This window comes from Sander lucioperca, chromosome 16 (assembly GCF_008315115.2).
Source record: "Sander lucioperca isolate FBNREF2018 chromosome 16, SLUC_FBN_1.2, whole genome shotgun sequence".
Taxonomy (NCBI): Eukaryota; Metazoa; Chordata; class Actinopteri; order Perciformes; family Percidae; genus Sander; species Sander lucioperca.
Window position 1 is genome coordinate 26,351,008 of NC_050188.1, and position 19,080 is coordinate 26,370,087.

General features: G+C 39.5%; 1 protein-coding gene and 1 long non-coding RNA gene across 3 annotated transcripts in view; one reads left to right on the forward strand and one right to left on the reverse strand.

Annotated features, from left to right (window-relative positions):
* The window catches only part of gatad2b (GATA zinc finger domain containing 2B), a 64,586-nt gene that overhangs the window by 37,544 nt on the left and 7,962 nt on the right, over positions 1–19,080 (reverse strand). The gene's annotated exons all lie outside the window — the stretch shown is intronic.
* On the forward strand, positions 1,864–10,022 carry LOC116035477. Its single transcript, XR_004101379.1, has 3 exons — positions 1,864–1,948; positions 5,754–5,760; positions 10,013–10,022. It is a non-coding gene; the product is annotated as an uncharacterized LOC116035477 (long non-coding RNA).

Here is a 19,080-nt window from a genome sequence, read left to right on the forward strand (position 1 = left end):
GTAAATGGATACCGATTCATAGTTTTGTATAAATAAGTGGATCAATAAATAGGCCTAGATAATAAATAGTTGACTCCAATAGGCCTACATACAGTACACCTGTTCTTCTTTTGTGAATGTAAAACACAGAGCCCTGTTTTATTTTGAGATTAGTTTAAGTGAGAGAAGGTCCTGTAACCTGGTGCAGTTTTGGAAAAAATGTAAAAGTTATTTAATGTTTTTAATTTCATGTTTTATTATGTGTATATATATACACACACACAATACAATATATAATTGAATGTTTGTGTATGCTTATAGTTTTTCAAAACGAAAGACAATCGGAATCAGTAGGTCAGACTCAAAGAATCAAAAGATTGTGAAGAAAGCCCATTACAACCATGGATGTATTAAGAGAACTGGATCCAGTGTTCGGCGGGAAGCTCCGTACGTTCCAATGAGAGTGCTCAAAAGCGCATAAAGCAAACATGGAGCTCGGCTCTTCCGCATTGTTGGCCCATAACGCTGGTTGGCTCACGATGGGCATGCGCACTAGCAACAATTTGTTTGTGTTGTCGTAGCAACTGGTAGCAACATGCGCGTTCATGAGCTTCTCTGTCGTGTCTCTTACAAGTGGCGAACTCATGAACTCGCCGTTTCATTGTCTAAAATATTCACTAACGTTAAACACTGTTTTCGTTGTTCCCTATCGTTTACATGCTTAGCTAAATAAACGATAGATGTATTTAGCTAGACAACCAAGGAGATTTAATAATTATGTTGTGCTACTAGCTAGCTACCTACTAACTAGCGCTAGCTAGCTGTTAGCCTGCAGTTTCGTGAACAGAGCTTATCCATGGCTTCAGCTCTCATCCACGTTACAAGCTTTACAGCATACAGCCCTCGGATGGATCATAAGAGAGAACCAAGGCGATGTAATCACTATGTTTGTAGTAACGTTATGTAGGCATATAGCTAGCTATGTATAGATCTTAATACAGCCATGCTAGCTACCCCTGATGTTAGCAACTAGCTAGCTAGCCGATAGCCCGCCAGTTTGGGAAACGCTAATGACGTTACATCCACGTAGCTAACAGGCTTTACAGCAGCTACATACATACATCCCTGGGATGTATCATGACTTCATAAGATAATACCATGGAAGTATTCATAGAACACATGGTGAATTACAACCATTAGCTATATCCATTATTACAGCTAGCTACATGAGCTAGGGAGAACAGTCATGTGAGCGGGCGGGCGCAGTCCCGCGGCTCTGCTCGCGTCCACTATGTGCGTTCATCATGCCAAATTTAATAATTCTGGATTCGCTTCTAGTCAATGTTAAAAATGTTAAAAACGTAACGTTTTAAACAAGGACCCTTTCAGTGTTTGGGCTGGTAAGTTGATATACCCAGAAACAAATTATCCGCTGAAATATAGACGTTTCTTTCGCCATGCAAAGTCTATGTGAAAAGTCTTTCCGGGCCATGGGGTGCAGTACCACCGTTACCCGCTAAGCCCATGGTGGCTTTTAGACTCGGCGCTCTTCCTGGGGGCTTGATTACAACTGCCCAGAATGTAATTTGACACTTTTCTTCAAACAACAAAGGGTGTTCAGTTCACGACCACGTTACGTCTTCTGTATTGTTGTGGACTAATTTGCTGCTGGGCCACTAATAGATTAATCAACTAATCCTTTGAACTACAACTACTATTATAACATTTGAGATGATACTAAACTATTGCACATTATAAAAATGACTTAAACTTAATTATATACTAAAATTTTGTATTACCATGTGTCACCCTATAAATGTATGTAGAAATGCAGGAAATGGGATTTGAATCTACACACATTTTTCTGACGGAGGACCCCCTGTATCTTTATAGTTGTATCCATATGATGTGCCAGACTTAGGTTCATATTTCACCAGGTTGTTGTTAAATAGCAATACGGAAAGTATCAGTTCTCTAGGGCTGTCCTCGACTAAAGAAATTCTTAGTCGACTAACACTTATATGATTTTGTCGATTAATTGATTAGTTGATGTAATCGACAGAGCTGTGCTCTTTGAGAGGTGGTTAAGACTAGAAAAGCACAATATAAATGTAGTTAATTAACCATCGGTAAAACTGAGTTTCTCCACAATTAATCCTGCAAAAGCACCACTTTAAATCTTGTGTTTACCAGAAATGTGCTCATAAGTTTCTTGGAAATGAGTAATTAAGCATGAATAAGCATAAAAAAATGACTCCTCAACTAAAGAAATCTTAGTCGACTAAGACCAAAACGACTGATTAGTCGACTAATCGACTAAGAGGTGGCAGCCCTACAGTTCTCACATGTTTGCACCATGGTTGGTGTATTAACTTTCTATACAGATGTTTCCCTCACACTTTGAACACTGAAAAATGTAATGCATGATGAGGTTGGGCTTTACAGCCAGTTAGTAACACAGACAAACATGTATTCTTTGGTGCAGATACCAAAATGTTGAAAAATACAGTTATGAAATTGAAACAGAGTTCTTAATTTGTGTTTCTTCAGATTGCATTGCAGTAGACCCCATAAAGTTCTCCTACAACTGATGTTGATACTGGACTGTATGGATGACAGGACATGCTTTGAATTCATAAGATTTAACAATACAGTGTTAGGGACAGATCAGATGACCAGAGACTTGAGACTTGACTTGGACTTCCAAAAAATGACTTGTGAACATCTCTGCTATGCCCTGCAGTGCCCTGCTACGCCACATCTACAACTACTATTTACAGTCATATTTCCACTATCTTTATTGTGACTATTATTGCCACTGTACATCACACCCCCAACTGGCACCGTCAGACACCACCTACCAAGAGCCTGGGTCTGTCCCAGGTTTCTCCCTAAAAGGAGTTTTCCTCACCACTGTTACACTAAATGCTTGCTCTTGGGGGAATCACTAGAATTGTTGGGTCTTTGTAAATTATAGAGTGTGGTCTAGACCTACTCTATCTGTAAAGTGTCTCGAGATAACTGTTATGATTTGATACTATAAATAAAATTGAATTGAAAATTAAATTGAATATGCTGTACCTTTATCCATTCCTACCACAAGCAATACATCTTTTTAACACTTTATCACTGAGTGTTAGATAAGACTCATATTCATCACAATACTGCACTATAGTGCACCTTGCACAAACATAGGTTTTACTTACATCTTTGCAAATACTATTTAAGTAGTTTTATTCCCAACTTGTATATATACATTGCACATTCTCCACTTTGTATTTTTTTATCTTCATTTTTTTAATATTTGTTCTTGTATTCTATCCTATTTATTATTTCTTGTATATTCTGTATGTGTGCTGTGCGTCTGATATTTTGCTGCTGTATCACCGAAATTGGGTTCAATAAAAATCCATCCATCCATCCATCCATCCATCCATCCATCCATCCATCCATCCATCCATCCATCAGCAGTTCTTACTGCTGGTATATAGGTCATGTTAATCGTGGCAGCACTGAGCTTTAGGCTGTGCGTACTCTCAGGCTCTGAGGTCATACAGGGTGAACAACAGGAAGCTCTGTACTCATAGTGCGTTCCATTTACTTCGGAACTCGGAAGCCGGAGCTGGGAATGACATCACATCCGAGTTGAATGCGTTCCATTTACAAGTCGGATATTTCATTGTGGGGTTAGCTCTAGCCAGGTTAGCCATTGTTAGCAATACCAGTTGATAACAAGGCATTACGCTGTTTTTTGTGCATACAAACAGCTTAACAACATGACCATAGATAGAAGCTGGACAGGACTATGTGTACGACTGATTTAGTGAGACACAAATAAGACAGAAGTGATAATAAACTGTAGGTTACTACAGATTTCACTACTGTTGATGCACGGGGCAGCCATGTTGGATTTTGAGCTCAGAAATCTGAGGGGCGTGTTTCCGACTTTGACCTTGGAAAATCCGACTTCCGAGTACAAATGGAACGCACTATTAGTCTCATTCTGGTTCAGTTGTCTGAACAGAAACAGATACACATGTTAACGAGAACTGTTTGGTGACTTGTACTGCATTAAAACAGTGACCTCACATTCTTTCTCTCTACAACTACAAACACACAAAAAAGTTGTTTTGTTGTATATGTGTTGAGGCAAAGTCAGAAACAAATGAAATACATTAATAACACAATATTTTAATTTAACTGCCAACCAATTCAGGCAATTCTATATATTCACAAGTGAATTTTATGCAAGAAATAGACCAAATGCATAAAACTCAATTTATAAAGCAATCATTGTGGAGCTTGGCGCACACAAGCCTCATTTCCATTCTAGTTAGCCACAAATGGATGTAGAAACGCCCTTAAACATAGTTTAAAGTAATACAGAGTATATTAACAAACAATGTATTATAGAGAATCAGCTGTGGCAGCTGCTGCATTCTGATGAATTGTATGGACAAATTGATGGTGGAGACATCTTTAGTTTTTGTGAAGGAAAACACAAAATTCAGGAGGCAGGTGACAACCCAAAATATAAAAGGTATATAATACAGTAAGAGTAGGGGTGCACAGGGATCACAAAACCCATAGTTCGGATCACGGTTTTGAGCCACGGAGCAAGTCAATTTTTGGATCATCACATTTTATTTTATTTTTTTATGCTTTCCATTTATTACTCAAAGAACTGTCATAAAACAGCGCCTTCAAGCCGAGCGGAGCTCGCTTCCCGGGGAAAACGAATGACTTGAACCTCTGAAATGCCTGTTCCTTGAGTGTTTTAATCCAAACCACAATCTTTTTCCTAATCTTAACTAGTTGTTTTGGTGCCTAATCCTAACGGTCGTTGCCGCACAAGGCTCACTTTTTGTCACCCAAACGTAATGTATGTCAGGCAAGTTGATTGGACAGTCGCTGGCCTGTTCGGGACAAAACCATATATATATATATATATATATATATATATATATATATATATATATATATATATATATATATATATATATATATATATATATATATATATATATATATATAAAAATATCATTGCACTTTGTTAACCAAAATAAACAGTATTGATTCCTGACAATCATGGACATTGGAAGTTTACAAAACGGTGAGTGAAGGCAGCAGTGCCATGGCCTTAACACTGTAAATATAGCCTCACTCTGGCCTTTCACCTAAATTAAACAAGCATTACTGTATAATAACTAGGGAATTATTAGAGTGTAACTAAATTGACTAAACTCATATTTGTAAATGCAGAATAGGCTTTTTGTTTGTTGTTTGGAAGAATCATTACAATGTATATACGATAGGTGTTGAAATTAATCAAATAATTTTTTCCACACTCCACCTCTGGCTCCTCATGCCACTGTACCTACTCTGCTGTAGCGTCCCTTTTCACTACTGTTTAACTTATTTTACTATTTATTTAAATTTATTTTATCGTTATTAATACGTACTGTGTGTATATGTTTATACTTATATTGTTTATATTCTTTTTATCCTTCTTATATTTGTATGTGTGACATGCTCCAACAACACCATGACAAATTCCTCGTATGTGCAACGTACTTGGCAATAAAGTCCTTTCTGATTCTGATTCTGATTCTGAAATAATCGATGCATGGAATCGTGGACACGGACGATGCTCCATCGATAATCGGCTGGGCCATAATCGATTATTTCTGTTTACAATTTAATGTATGCCTAACAACCTTTCTGTTTACATATTCTGTTATGTGTTACACATTCAGGAAGAGCCATGTGCTCAGTGCTGTAGTTTTATGTATCCAGTTTATTTAGTATCAGAGCACTGCAGAATGTTTGGGTTTTGAAGCTTGAAAAACTATGAATTAAATATCCTATATGGCTTTAATAGAAAAATGTACTTGACGCATCGTGATGCATCGAGATATCGAATCGAAGACATGATAATCGTAATCGAATCGGGAGATCAGTGAAGATTCACACCTCTAATATACGAATATAATTTTTTTTCGACTACAGTGATAAAATATTTAGCTGTGATTTTAGCTGTGATAAGATTGTGTCAAGCTCCTTTTGTATAAAAACATGCAACCAATTAGACACAGACATAAAAAGAGTAGCTTCTTATTGAATAAGTGTTGCTGCAGGGGTGTAGAAGATTAATTGAAAGAGGTTTGGTGCGCGTGCGCACGCTCGCTTGTCACTCAAGCAGTCAGCAGCTGGCACTCGCCCCAGGTGACAAGAAGCGGAGTGTACAGAGCAAGTCTGCTGTTCTGCAATCTGTATGGAAAAAGACATAATGCCAATCAATATAGTTGATGGCCACAATCAATATAGTTGATGGCCACGGATTTCAGATAATGATGCATCTGCTTGAACAAGCATGCCATATCCCTTCCAGAGGCACCATCACCTCGTGCATTGAGAACAGGTACAAGGATGCCAAGTCAGTGATGCTAGCGCAGTGAGCTAGCGCTGCCAGCAAGGCTGCAATGACAACAGATAGCTGGACTGCCCTAGCGACTGAGAGCGACATGACCATCACTTGCCACTACATCACAGAAGACTGGCGGGTCACCACTGAGGTGTTGCTTACTAGAGGCTTGCCAGGCTGGAATACTAAAAGTTAAAAGGAAGCAGTAAAAGAGTTGGGGCTTGAGGGCAAAGTGATAACATGTGTGGAATCATCACTATACATCTCGTGAGGAGAGAAAACTGCACACGAGTGGTGGAATTCAAGAAAGTCCCCTACTACCTGACTGAGCGAATTATGGTAAACCTCATGCAAGAGGCCTATTCACAATTTCCATAGCATTGCTATAATTAATAATACAATAATAATACACAATAGCATAGGGCTAGGCTATAATCAATTAAAACCAAAGTATAACAGTTGCCTTTAACATTACACTTTGCATAGCAGTCTCTTAAATGAATTCTGGATTTCCCAAAACATTTGATTTATTCATAAACTAGCAAGCTTTAGTTATGGCTATACATTGATTTTTTTAACTTTTATTTATTTACACAGATTGAGCCCAACCTGTCGATTGTTAGATGTGTCTTACAGAGTAGAGATAATCAGAATTATGCTGAAATTCTTGCTTGAGTTTTAAAATGTTCAAGAGCTACCAGCTTGGAAAGGAAAATGTCTTTTAAATCAGTTTTACATCAATCACAACAATCAACTGTAGAGTGTCTCTCTGGCATGATGTTATGCAGTGGGCAACTTTGATATAGTGCACAGACTTACATCAAACTGTTAACACAGTTACACATACACCCCCAAAACCTGTTTCAATTGCATCTTTATCAAAATGCACAGTGATGGACACTCACAGAATACATGGGGTACATTTCCTATTCAATTATGTGTGTTAGTTCATGCGAAATATTGAAATGTACCATCTTGTAATGTTAGGATATTCTTGGTTCAGTATGTGGATAAAGATACCCACCAAAACTTTGAAGACCAAAAACTTCACCTCCTCAGAAAGGGTTAAAAAATACAAAACAGTGCAACTGATGGAGCACCACAGCAATTGCAACAGGTCCGAAGACTACATCGTAGGCAAGTATCCATCATATAAGCAGTCCAGTAATTCACTCAGACCCATGTGGTTATCAAAACTAATGCTCTAAAGCAAACCCATAAGCCTCAGCATCATGTATTATTTGTTGCTATCCATGCAGCTCATTACGTAACCCTTAAAGAATGACAAAAACCAAGAAAGCAGACTGACAGCATCAACACACGACTCACTGGAGCACATGGACAGTTCCACCTTTATTTTGTTTCATTCATGCCTTAAAGTCCTGACCAGCTCATGCACTGTCCACAGCAGAGAAAAAGCTGTGTGGTGGAAACTCCTTGTTGCTAATCATCAACACAACAGTCCCTCAGGAAACCAGCTAGGGCTGCACCATATGACCTAAAATCTAAATCACGATTCAATTGCACATTTTACCTCGATAACGGTTAATGAACAACAATTAATCACGTTCTAAATGATCTTTCTGAAGCCAAAATGTTTCCAGACGAAGGACACTGCGTTTTTTTGGGGCACAAGTTGCTCAGTTGACTTGGACTCGGTGTGCCAACAGGAGGCAGCACAATGGACACAGACAGACACAGACACAGACACACACACACACACACACACACACACACACACAGTAAAGGATGTTGATGACAGGGCTGTTGGGAATAGGACCAACATTTGCATATGGCCAGTTTTTGACACTAATGAGGGCAATCAGAATGGAGCTCATAGCAACAGAGTTGTAATTGGCTGTGTGGAGAGGCTCAGGAGTTGATGGTTGTGTGATGCAGATTCAGGTGGCGGTGTTTTGTTGCAGTGACTCCGTACACAGGCCATCCAGCAGGACCAGTGTGATAATACCACACACACACCTTACCTTACCACAGCATGTAAGGCAACACACACACACACCTTCCACCTAACGCTCAGACACAACGCTGCTCTTTATTAAACTAGACTAAACAGCTCATTGTGGGCGTTGCTATGACAACCAGTCGTCTATTTTTAAGCCGTGCCTCTAATCAATTCCTGTTCTGCTGTCGCCTGAGGGGTAGGGGTGGGGGTGTGCTTGTGTGCATGAGGGTGATGTGAGGGGAGGGGGGCAGTGGTTGGGGGCAAAGGGGAGGAGGAGGGGTGAGTGTGCAGTTGGAGACAAAGAGCATGGCAAAAGAAGTGGGAGAAAGAAACAGTGTTGAGGATTCATCTCATCTCATCCCAGCCCACTCCACACAGCAGAGGTCTTCATCCCCGGTACGGTCTGACCTGAAGACCCCGACCCCCTGGCAGCACACGGCGCTCACTACAGCCACATGTGGGAACATCGGGGTAGAATGCCGTTTGTGTTCCACCGGAAAATACCATTTCTGTAATTTCATATATCCTTGCCAATGTAACCAAAGTTATTATTAGAACTAGCCTCAGCTAACACGGCTATTGTTAGACTAGTAATGGCTTATGCCACGAACCATTTACTCATTCAAAGTAGCCTATTCGTGGTGAATAATAAATAACGTTATGCAATACGTATGCCTGGTTAATCTTCTGCGACGTGGAGTTTTATATGATGCAATGTGTGATTGTGTTCTACTATTAAACATGCCAAAAATAAGGTTTTATCATAGTGTAAAGTATAGTTAGAGTTTGCTCTGAAGTTGTTTGCTTTAAATCTCTGTTATGGATTAGTCAGACTGAAAGTTAAGTTAATATTAATTCAGGGTACATCGGCAATGATACATGAAATTACTTTACTGGCATTTCAATAGCATCGTATACTTTCCTTTTTTCTTTGGTTAACGTTAGGGTTGGGTACCGTTCACATTTATACCGCTACCTATAACGGTACCTGAAATCCAATGCCGGTACCCAACGCTACCTTTGTTCTGTGCATTCCTTCTTAAATAATAAAAAATATTTCAGTGTAAAAATAATTTAAAACCTATTTTCCTATTTAGAACATTTTACACACCACTCAACATAAACCCCTCCCTACCTCCCTCTCCCCTCACAAACCCATCCCTACAACCTATTCAATCAAATAATTATTCATTTCTTACACTGCACTAGAACCTTTATTCTTATACGTATTTGTATCTTATTCTATTTTAGCCTGTATTATATTCCATCTCTTCATGACTTCACGACAGTTTTTGATTGCTTTTTGATGTTTTATGTAAAGTGTTTTGAATTGCCTTGTTTCTGAAATGTGCTATAGAAATAAAGTTGACCTGCCCTACAACCTCCAGCCTGTCAGTCTGTCACCAGGGCATAGAGAACACTGTTGTGCCTGTCCCTGAGGAAGTGGAACCGCACTGCGAACGTCTGTGTGGAGTTTTGCGACCGCTTTATCGGCCTTGCCGTTGCTCCCAGTGACTGAACAAGCTGCAGAGGTGACGTAGTCTCGCTCCATCTGTACTGCAGACTCGCCAAGTCGTGCTCAGCTTGTGTTCCGTCTTTTACCCTCATAGTGTTTGAAAACTTCATTGTGGCAGCGATAGAGGCAGTGATGTTTCCTGTACAGGACTCTCACACCGCCTCCAACCATAGCACAAAACACACCGACAAGTCTGATCGCCGGTTACATGACTGGCCACCGCAGTGTGACGTGGGGTTGCATTTCTCCAAAAGTTGAGTCGGTCTCAACTTTTCGCAGTAGGCCCGCTGCGTTTTTTTTTCCGTGTCCCCCCCTACAAACCCCGCCGCGGCCTAAACGCACTACCCACATTGAAAATTAATGGAAAGACCTCCGTTTTTACCGGAGCATCTGACAGCCTACGCAGTCATTCTGAATGAGGCCTAACTTACATCTCGTAACGAGGAACTGACTTTCATGTGAGGAAGCAGAGAAGCTACTTTTCATAAAGAAGAAGCTGCCAGGCTTATGTCTAGGACGATTATTCATTTGTTGTGGGTCCATCAACTTTTTTGCACCCTTTCAATGCACTTTTTAGTTGTAGGCGTACACAGTACGTTACATTCTTTCAGCTCAGTTATAGGCATAATATTGGCTATTCAAGAAGAGGGGCTCAAAGATGGCCTCATCAAAATATTTTTATGTTACGAATTTATTTATTTAAGTTTTATTGTGCTTGTTGGTATAATGTCTGCTAGAATGTTAAAAAAAAATGTCAGTGTTAAATAAATATTTTTAAATTGTGGTTTTGTAATTTATTTTCTCTTCAAAAAGCAAGACAAAATAGTAAAAAGCACATTTGACTATCTAATTTATGCAAATTGGCAAAATAAATGGAAAGAAATGTAAAAAAAAACGTGTTCGTCATTAGTACGTTTTTCATTATATTCAGCCAAGAATTTTTAATATCGTACAAAAGATTGTGATTATGCTTGATGGAACTCATTTGGTTTAAGACAATGCAGAGCACCAACACAATCCTGGAGTTTCATTTATAAAAAAATGATTATTTCATAAAAAGCCATCGATCTGTTGCTCATAAAGCAGTCAGGTGGAATAATGTGATCCTTTGTGTTCATTTAAGAGAGAAGCATTCTCTATTTGAAAGGCAAGTAAAAAAGAACTACCCACTAAAAATGGAAATGGTTTTGGTTTTGTTCCCTGAGGTAAAATCAGACAAACTATTTAGAGGAAAATGTCACCAATTATTCCTTATTGTCAGTCAGAGGTGTGTGTTTCTGGTTGTTGTTGCTGTGACACTCCTGCTGCAAATTACTGTCATGTTCCTTTAAAAAAAAAAAAGGCACAGACGTAATATTCTCTGTTTTTTATGTATTTATTTATTTGCCCAGGGAACAGAGCACAGTCAAAACGCATTGAGCCAGTCTGAACCGGTTTGTAACCTCAGGGCATGGAATTATCTCTTAATATGTAGCCCTTAGTGGCCAAGACGTCACACAGTAAGACAGTCAGAGAAAGGGAGCCAGGGTGGGAGGTGAGGAGGAGGAGCAGCCCCGGTGTTTTCAGAGCAGACAGAGGAAAATATCTTTCTTTAAGAGCTGGCACTTTGACAAGAAAAGACTGAGTGCAGAACTTCAGACCACAGGGTGGGGCAGACACTGTTTCACCAGCCAAACGAGAGGAAGAGAAGAAAGAAAAACGCAGCGGGAACATGAGACATCCAGTCAGAGCGAGGCACACAGAGGTAGCACAGACATCTTAAAATGGGGCTGAATGTGGCAGTCTGAAGGAGAATCAATCAACACTACATGGTAACACACAACACTCTTTAGCTACACAAATCCCTGACAGTCAACACTTTACGCACGCATTCATTTCCGCGTATTTCAGGGGCCAATGCATCATAGTTGGATACTGGTGTTCGTTTACATACGGAGCAAATGTTACAGATACTATTTTTAGGTACACATCACACCACATCACAGTAGATATGTGACTGGAAAATTAAACTTCAACAATGAAATGGATGGTGGGTAGTAAAAAGTTACATTTGCTCTATAACAATACTTGAGTAACTTTTGTTTTCATGCAACTTACTTTTTACTTTACTCGTTCAGTGTTCCCCCCCATGGTACACATGGTACACATTTTAATGAAATAATAGCTAATAAGTAAGCAAATACAAATATGGGACTTTAGTTTTGGAAGTTCTCCAAATTGATACAGTAAAAATGAACTCAAGACTACTTGTACTTCTACTTGACTACTTAACTTGTTTTTAAAAAGTAACAGTACTTTACTTGAGCACAGTTTTTGGGCTACTCTGAACAAACTGAAGGGTACAAAAGAAGGGCATGGAGCAGCAGCATTATTAAAATACAAACATGACCTTTAAAGACATCATTTGGAGCTCCGAAAAAGTGATGGGACATTTTCCTCTACTTTCAAACATTTTAGAGAGAAAATTATTAATCAAGGAAATATATAGTTGTGGCCCTAAAATAGAAAATAAAACCGCCGAGAATTACTGACTCCACCGCCGAACACAGACGTGTATCCTTACATGGATGTATTAAAATATAGCTCTGATGTAGTAAACAACTATTGCCATGTTGATGTAGCTTAAAAGCTCCAATATGTAATATATTTACTGTATTAAATCCAAAAATGACCCCAATGCGTCATCAGATATTAAGGAAACATGCAAAGTTGAAATACTATCTTCTCTGACAACAATGCTAAAGCTAGTATTTTCTCCTTTTTTTTTTTTAAATTTATTTTTATTAAATTTGTTTATTTTGGCCTGTGTGTTGTCAACTGCCAATTTTGACACCCGGGTTGCCAGACATGAAACGCAAACACGCAAAAACCAGCTGCTGGCTGCAGCTATGGTAGCAGCAACCAGACTAACTGGATTAAGAGAGGTAGATTCATTCTACCCGACCTAAAAAAAATTGGCATCATTCTACGTCTTGTGATAACGGTTGTATGACCAGAGACGTGGTAAAACATGAGTAAATATCGGAGATGCATTTCAAAAAAATGGAGACAGCTTAGAGCTGAAAAGGATGCAGAGTTGGCTAATTATTGAGCTTTATGCTAATTTATCATGGCCAACGTTACTAGTAGGGATGGGCTAATGTTTAAGTCATTTCACCATTTGTGTACTTGCATTAAATTATATAGAGAACTTGAGTTAGTCAGTCCCTCCAAGATTTCGCTGCCTTTTTTTGAGATTGTTGCGGCCCAAAATTCCCGATTTCGTGGGAGCTTTTGAAAAAATTGCGATAAAAGTTGCGATGTCTTTTGTAGGTTTGTTGCAATGAAGTTGCGAGAGACAGTGAAAGTTGCGATTATTTTTTTTGTATAGTTCTTTAAAAATAAAAAGGAAACTTGTTTTGGGGAGAATAAAATTACTCTGGGCTGAGTTGATAAAGTACTTATTGGACTTTAACTTATCATTGCACTTACAATAACGAGCGTAGCTGTCCTCAATTTAGGTCATCATGTCGTCTCATCTCCGGTTTTTCCTGCATCCACTGTGTGTGTGTGTGTGTGTGTGTGTGTGTGTGTGTGTGTGTGTGTGTGCGCTTCAGTCACGGGGGGAATGGAGCAGCAGCACTTTTAAATCGTTGCAGTCTACATTGATGTTAAAATGTATACAGGCTGGCAGGACGGTCTGAAATGTTTTCACGGTCTTTCGCTGTACGTTTTGTTGGTAAATGTGAGATGTTCGAGTCACACACACGTCTCGTCTTCATATCAGAAAACAAGGAAATGATCAACCCGTTCTCACTCCCGATTGGTCATTGGCTCTCAGAGTGCACGTGGGACTGCTGGGATTGGTTGAAGTCGCGGAAAACTTCAGGTTATTGGTCAAAATTGCGAGTCGCACCAAATTCGCGGTGATTGGTTGAATTTGCGTGAATTGGCGCGATTGTGAAATCCTGGAGGGACTGGTTAGTAAACTAGCAAAAAAATAAAGACACAGCCGGTGACGTGATCCCGACTGGTGCAGGCTAACGCCAGAAATCATAAGTCTGAGTAGAGACAACGCTCTCCAGTGTTTTGAATTTGAACTGCTAGCTGTCAGTATTACATATTGCACCTTTAAAGCTTGCTTCATTTATTTGGGAGCTTATGTTCCTTTCAGTGTAGTGAAGCTTCATCTATCTATAAATCAGGATCTCTCTGTGTGTTGCTGAATCCTTACAAGGCTCAATGATCGCGGTTCACCGGCTAAAGGTGACTTGCCAAAAACTGATCATCTACCAAAAAGTCATTGCTGTCTACCCCACATGCAAATGATGAAATAGGGGACACGCTGAATCTCTAGATGAGACGCAGCCGAGCCACGACCGATTGAGCCACGCTGCAACATGTGAACATTTCTCTGGCCGTTCTGCATGCTGCTTAGCCGGGTTTCCTGCTTCTACCGCATGGGCCACATCGCCTAAAACTAAAACAATGTGTGACTGCTACACAAAAAGAGTGGACACGTTGAATCTCTATATGGGACGCAGCCGAACCGTGACTGATTGAACCTGCAACTGTTACAGGTTGAGTTTTACAGAAAAAAATAATTACAAAAAAACACATTCAGGAGGTGCTTTAATTATGCCATATAAAACCGCCTGTGACCACATGGTCCAAGTTCTGCTTTCAGAGGCATTATCACTCAGCACAATGTACTTCAAGGTGAACTTTCTAAACTAGTATACTTATGCAGCATTCATAACTGGTGCAAAAATTAGTAACTTGACAACTGTTAGAAATGTGATAACCCAACAATATTAACATAAAAGTTAAAACAACCGATAGTTAACTGGGTGCTCCTCCATAAATGACAAGTAGCCACGACATTCTCCAACTTCAGTTCCTGTTGACAGTCGAGAGTGTGCTTTATGAATTTATTCATTTCACTTCCCTTTCCATGTTTGTATAGAGCCTACGGTGGTCTTCGAGTTATGTAAAAACTTAACAGGCTCGTTTGGTTTGTCCTATCTGGGCTACTGTTCTGGGCTCTTAGTTGTGTGATTATACACTAAGAAAACCATATTATATTCAATTTTGCCAATAGATCCCCTTAAATCCTACACAGTGCTCCTTTAATTCAAGACCGCAAACTATGATTTTATTTTTCTTTCTGATGACACCTGCTGGGCTCTATCATTTCAAAAAGTTCTTCTCTAGAAAAAAAGTGCATGCCAATGCATGTCTCATGCTCCATTTCTCCGTCTTTTTTCCCTCGTTTTCATATCTAAAAACAATGAATCTTTCAGCTAGCAATGCTACATAAATGACTTCACTTAGTGTACAGATTAGAAGCACATCCACAGCGCATCCAGTGTTTCCCTAGATGCATTCAACAGCGGCACAGCACCGCTGCTAAAAATCTTTCCAAACGCAGTAAATTAGCTATCTGTACTTTAAGCAACCAGAGTAGGGGACGAGCGAGGATTATAAATCAAACATAGCCAGATACTGCCAGCGTTTAGCAGTCTGTATTGGGGGTGCTTCTGGGGTAGAAACCTCAGGAGGAAATATCAGATCAAATTCACGGTTTATCAAAGAGTGTAACGTTAGGCCTATACCTAGATGGCGTGGGTTTTTCCTCGCAGATGTTTCGTTTTATGATTTGATTCGCTAATGTGGCAACAGCTCATAGTGACTGCTACTTCAGCAATTAACTAACATTAGCAACATCAATAATTTCCACCAATTTCCTTTTCAACACGTTCATTAAACATCTAACAGACATTCAAATATATTTCAACTTTTCTTATTTACTTTAGAATGAATAATTGAACATAATTCATTGCCAATGTCATAGCACACGTTGTGATCACTGTAAATCTCTGTACAGATAGCTTGTTAGTTAAATGTTTATATATATATATATATATATATATATATATATATATATATATATATATATATATATATATATATATATATATATATATATAGCTTAATCAAGTACTTTACCTTATACGCCCTATTTAAACAATCTACAGCGCAGGTGATTTTAGGGCACAGTTAGGCATAATCTGGACTCAAAGTAAGGTGCAAGGGGCAAAGGGGTTGTATTTACTCTCTTAATTAATCATAGGTGTGTTTTGAATTCAACCTATCAGGGTTCCCTTTAAAAGCTAGGTGTGCCTGCATTGCTATTTAAATGGCGGATTCCGGAATTTGGAGAAGTGGGCGGTTTTCTGATGAGAAAACACATCTGCTGGTGTGCAAAACAGCAGACTTCTCGCCATCCGAGACCGCTTGTACACTTAAATCATCCACCTGAATGAATTACTTTCACCCCCTCTCTGCCAGTCCCTGTATGCTATTGCTTTTTAAATGATGTATTGATGGGAGTGTTTTCTTTAACAATTTACTTTAGTTATTAGAGAGGCTGCTGTAATTGTAAAGGTGTACATGCATGCAGTAATGGCACTGCAGGAAGCTCAGCTCTTGTGTTCACATTTTAGAGAATTAAATTGATATTTCCCACATTAATGATGTATTATTTCACCTACCTGCAACCTAGAGCTGCACTATACAAGGGGAAATATGCAAAAACGTTGAATATCATGATAACAAAATTATTTGTGATAAATAAACAGATGTAATCAGTTTTGCTTTTAGTATACTGCTCAAATACAACAAAGTGCTTGTTGAATTAAAAAAACTGAAAGCAAATAATTTCCCACATTATATTATTGAACAAATTAAACACACAAAAGGCGCCATTAAAAAAAGAAATATACTTGCATTTTAAAGTGCACTTTTCTATTGATACTTTATTTCAACTAACTGGACGTGAAAATGAAAACTGCGTTAGCATGCTGTTAGCTAGTAGCTGGCTTAAACACGGTTAAAATGCTAACATGTGGCTGTATTTTACTCGAAAGGATTCCAACCCTGGGACGTGCAACAGTCTGCAGCTAAAGACAAAGTAGACTAGCTGCTCCATGGCCACTGCCGTTGTCGGAGAAACAACACTAGGTGCTTTCCGACCAGATAGTACTTGTACTTTTTACAGGAAAAGTACACTTCTAAGCAGTTCTAAGAACTACTCTCCCCCAAAATCTTTTTTTCCGTTTGCATTCCCACTGGCCAAGTGGCCATAGGGACTGGTAGGAGGGGTAAGAGAGGGATGTAACCACGGCAACGGTCTTTATAGCATCGTCACTAGACCTTAGCGTCACATACAACAACAACAAATGATGCTAATACTTGTGCACTTTTCCTATATTAAATGCACGTCCATTCTCGTAGTAATTCACGTAATGTTTTGCTCAACACAGACGGGGCTTTATTACTCAGAACAGACCCCGCCTCTGCCTGCTGGCTGTGGATGTGTGTGTGTGTGTATGACTGTGTGTGTGTGTGTGTGTGTGTGTGTGTGTGTGTGTGTGTGTGTGTGACTGTGTGTGTGTGTGTGTGTGACTGTGTGTGTGTGTGTGTGTGTGTGTGTGTGTGTGACTGTGTGTGTGTGTGTGTGTGTGTGTGTGTGTGTGTGTGTGTGTGTGTGTGTGTGTGTGTGTGTGTGTGTGTGACGGCCGGCGAGCCACAGGACACGCTTGTGGAGTTTAACTCTGAAAAGACAGTTAACCACAGGTTCCCGTTAATCTCATGATGGACATGTGTTGTGATTTTTAAACAAACGAACCGTCAACGGCGAAATAAAAGCCTCTTATTTACGAGAGCGGTCTGAGAGACCTCCAGCTCACAGCGAGGTGTGTGTGTGTGTGTGTGTGTGTGTGTGTGTGTGTGTGTGTGTGTGTGTGTGTGTGTGTGTGTGTGTGTGTGTGTGTGTGTGTGTGTGTGTGTGAGAGAGAGCGGTCTGAGAGACCTCCAGCTCACAGCGAGGTGTCTGAGCAAGACTGGCCGAGCGATGAGCTAGAGGCCGGGGCAGGCGCCTGCTGGCTGTCGCCTCACTTGATGGAGCTTCTCAACTCCGAAAACTTTGAAGCAAATTGTCAATTCGGCATCAATTTGCGCAAGACTGCCTATATTCGAAATCTGAACAGTTAATTTCTTGCCTAAAACATTGTCAGAAGTGAATTTAATGATATTTAAGATGGTGAAAATTGTTAAAAATGTCCCGTTGTTGGTTGTTGCTCCGTCTGCAAGTTCTGAGTTGGCAGTGGGCGTGACTTATAAGTTTGACCAATCAAGTACCCCTAGGAAAAGGGAAAAGGGAAAAGACCCTGCTCTGAAGTAGGAGCTAAAAAAGTACGCTACTGAGGCCAGAGGAACTTAAAAATCTCCAAATTTTTCCTGTCGGAACACGACGAAAAAAGTGTTCTAGGAACGTTTAGTTCTAAGAACTGCAAAAATCCCTCCGGTCGGAAAGCCCCTACTGACAGGACTTAATGGTGCGTTCAATTGCATTCAATGTTATTGTAAAGTACTATTCTGCCATCTAGTGGTTCTCATTTTTGTTGTTTAACAGCAATTGACCGGTGAAATAAGTTATTGTTAGAAGTTCTTGTTATTACATTTTCGATAAATAATTCCAATTTGACCATATGGCCTTATAACAAAAAACAAGCTGTTCTTTAATACAGACATTTTAATAAGACAGTCATTTTGTCCACTTTTTAAAGTATCGGTTCAGGCACCATTTAGGCATCGGCACCATTTTAAAAGTATCGTTTTAGCACCGGTATCGAGAAAAAAACGAGAAAAAAACCCCTGATATCCAAACCTAAGCATGATGTTCATTTTGTAAATTATGGTCCCATTTATTAAAAAATATGGACAATATGGCAGGGGATGCTTTAGGGCATGGCTACACGCCAATCTGTCAATCATGGTAGCGACCTGTCAATGTGTACATTAAAATAGCCATGAACTATAAAAATCCTATGGGAAGCACTGACATTGTCTAACAGGTGTTTCTTCAGTATCCCATCTTACTAATTAAAAACGTATGAACACCTTTCATAAAAGCAGATTGTGCATGTTTTGTCAGGATCAAATTAAAATAGTGATGTAAGTAGTGTACAGTGAGCATTGGGACAATTGCATTCAGACAAATTGACTGGGGTGACCTTGTGCAGCACCTGGCTAAATGCAGCACAGCATTGCAGCAATGATCTGCACACTGCCTATTCATTGGCTGAATTAGTCACAGCTGCACTACCACTTACTGCTGGGCCATTTTTATTTTTTTACGACAAACATTTCCCCACT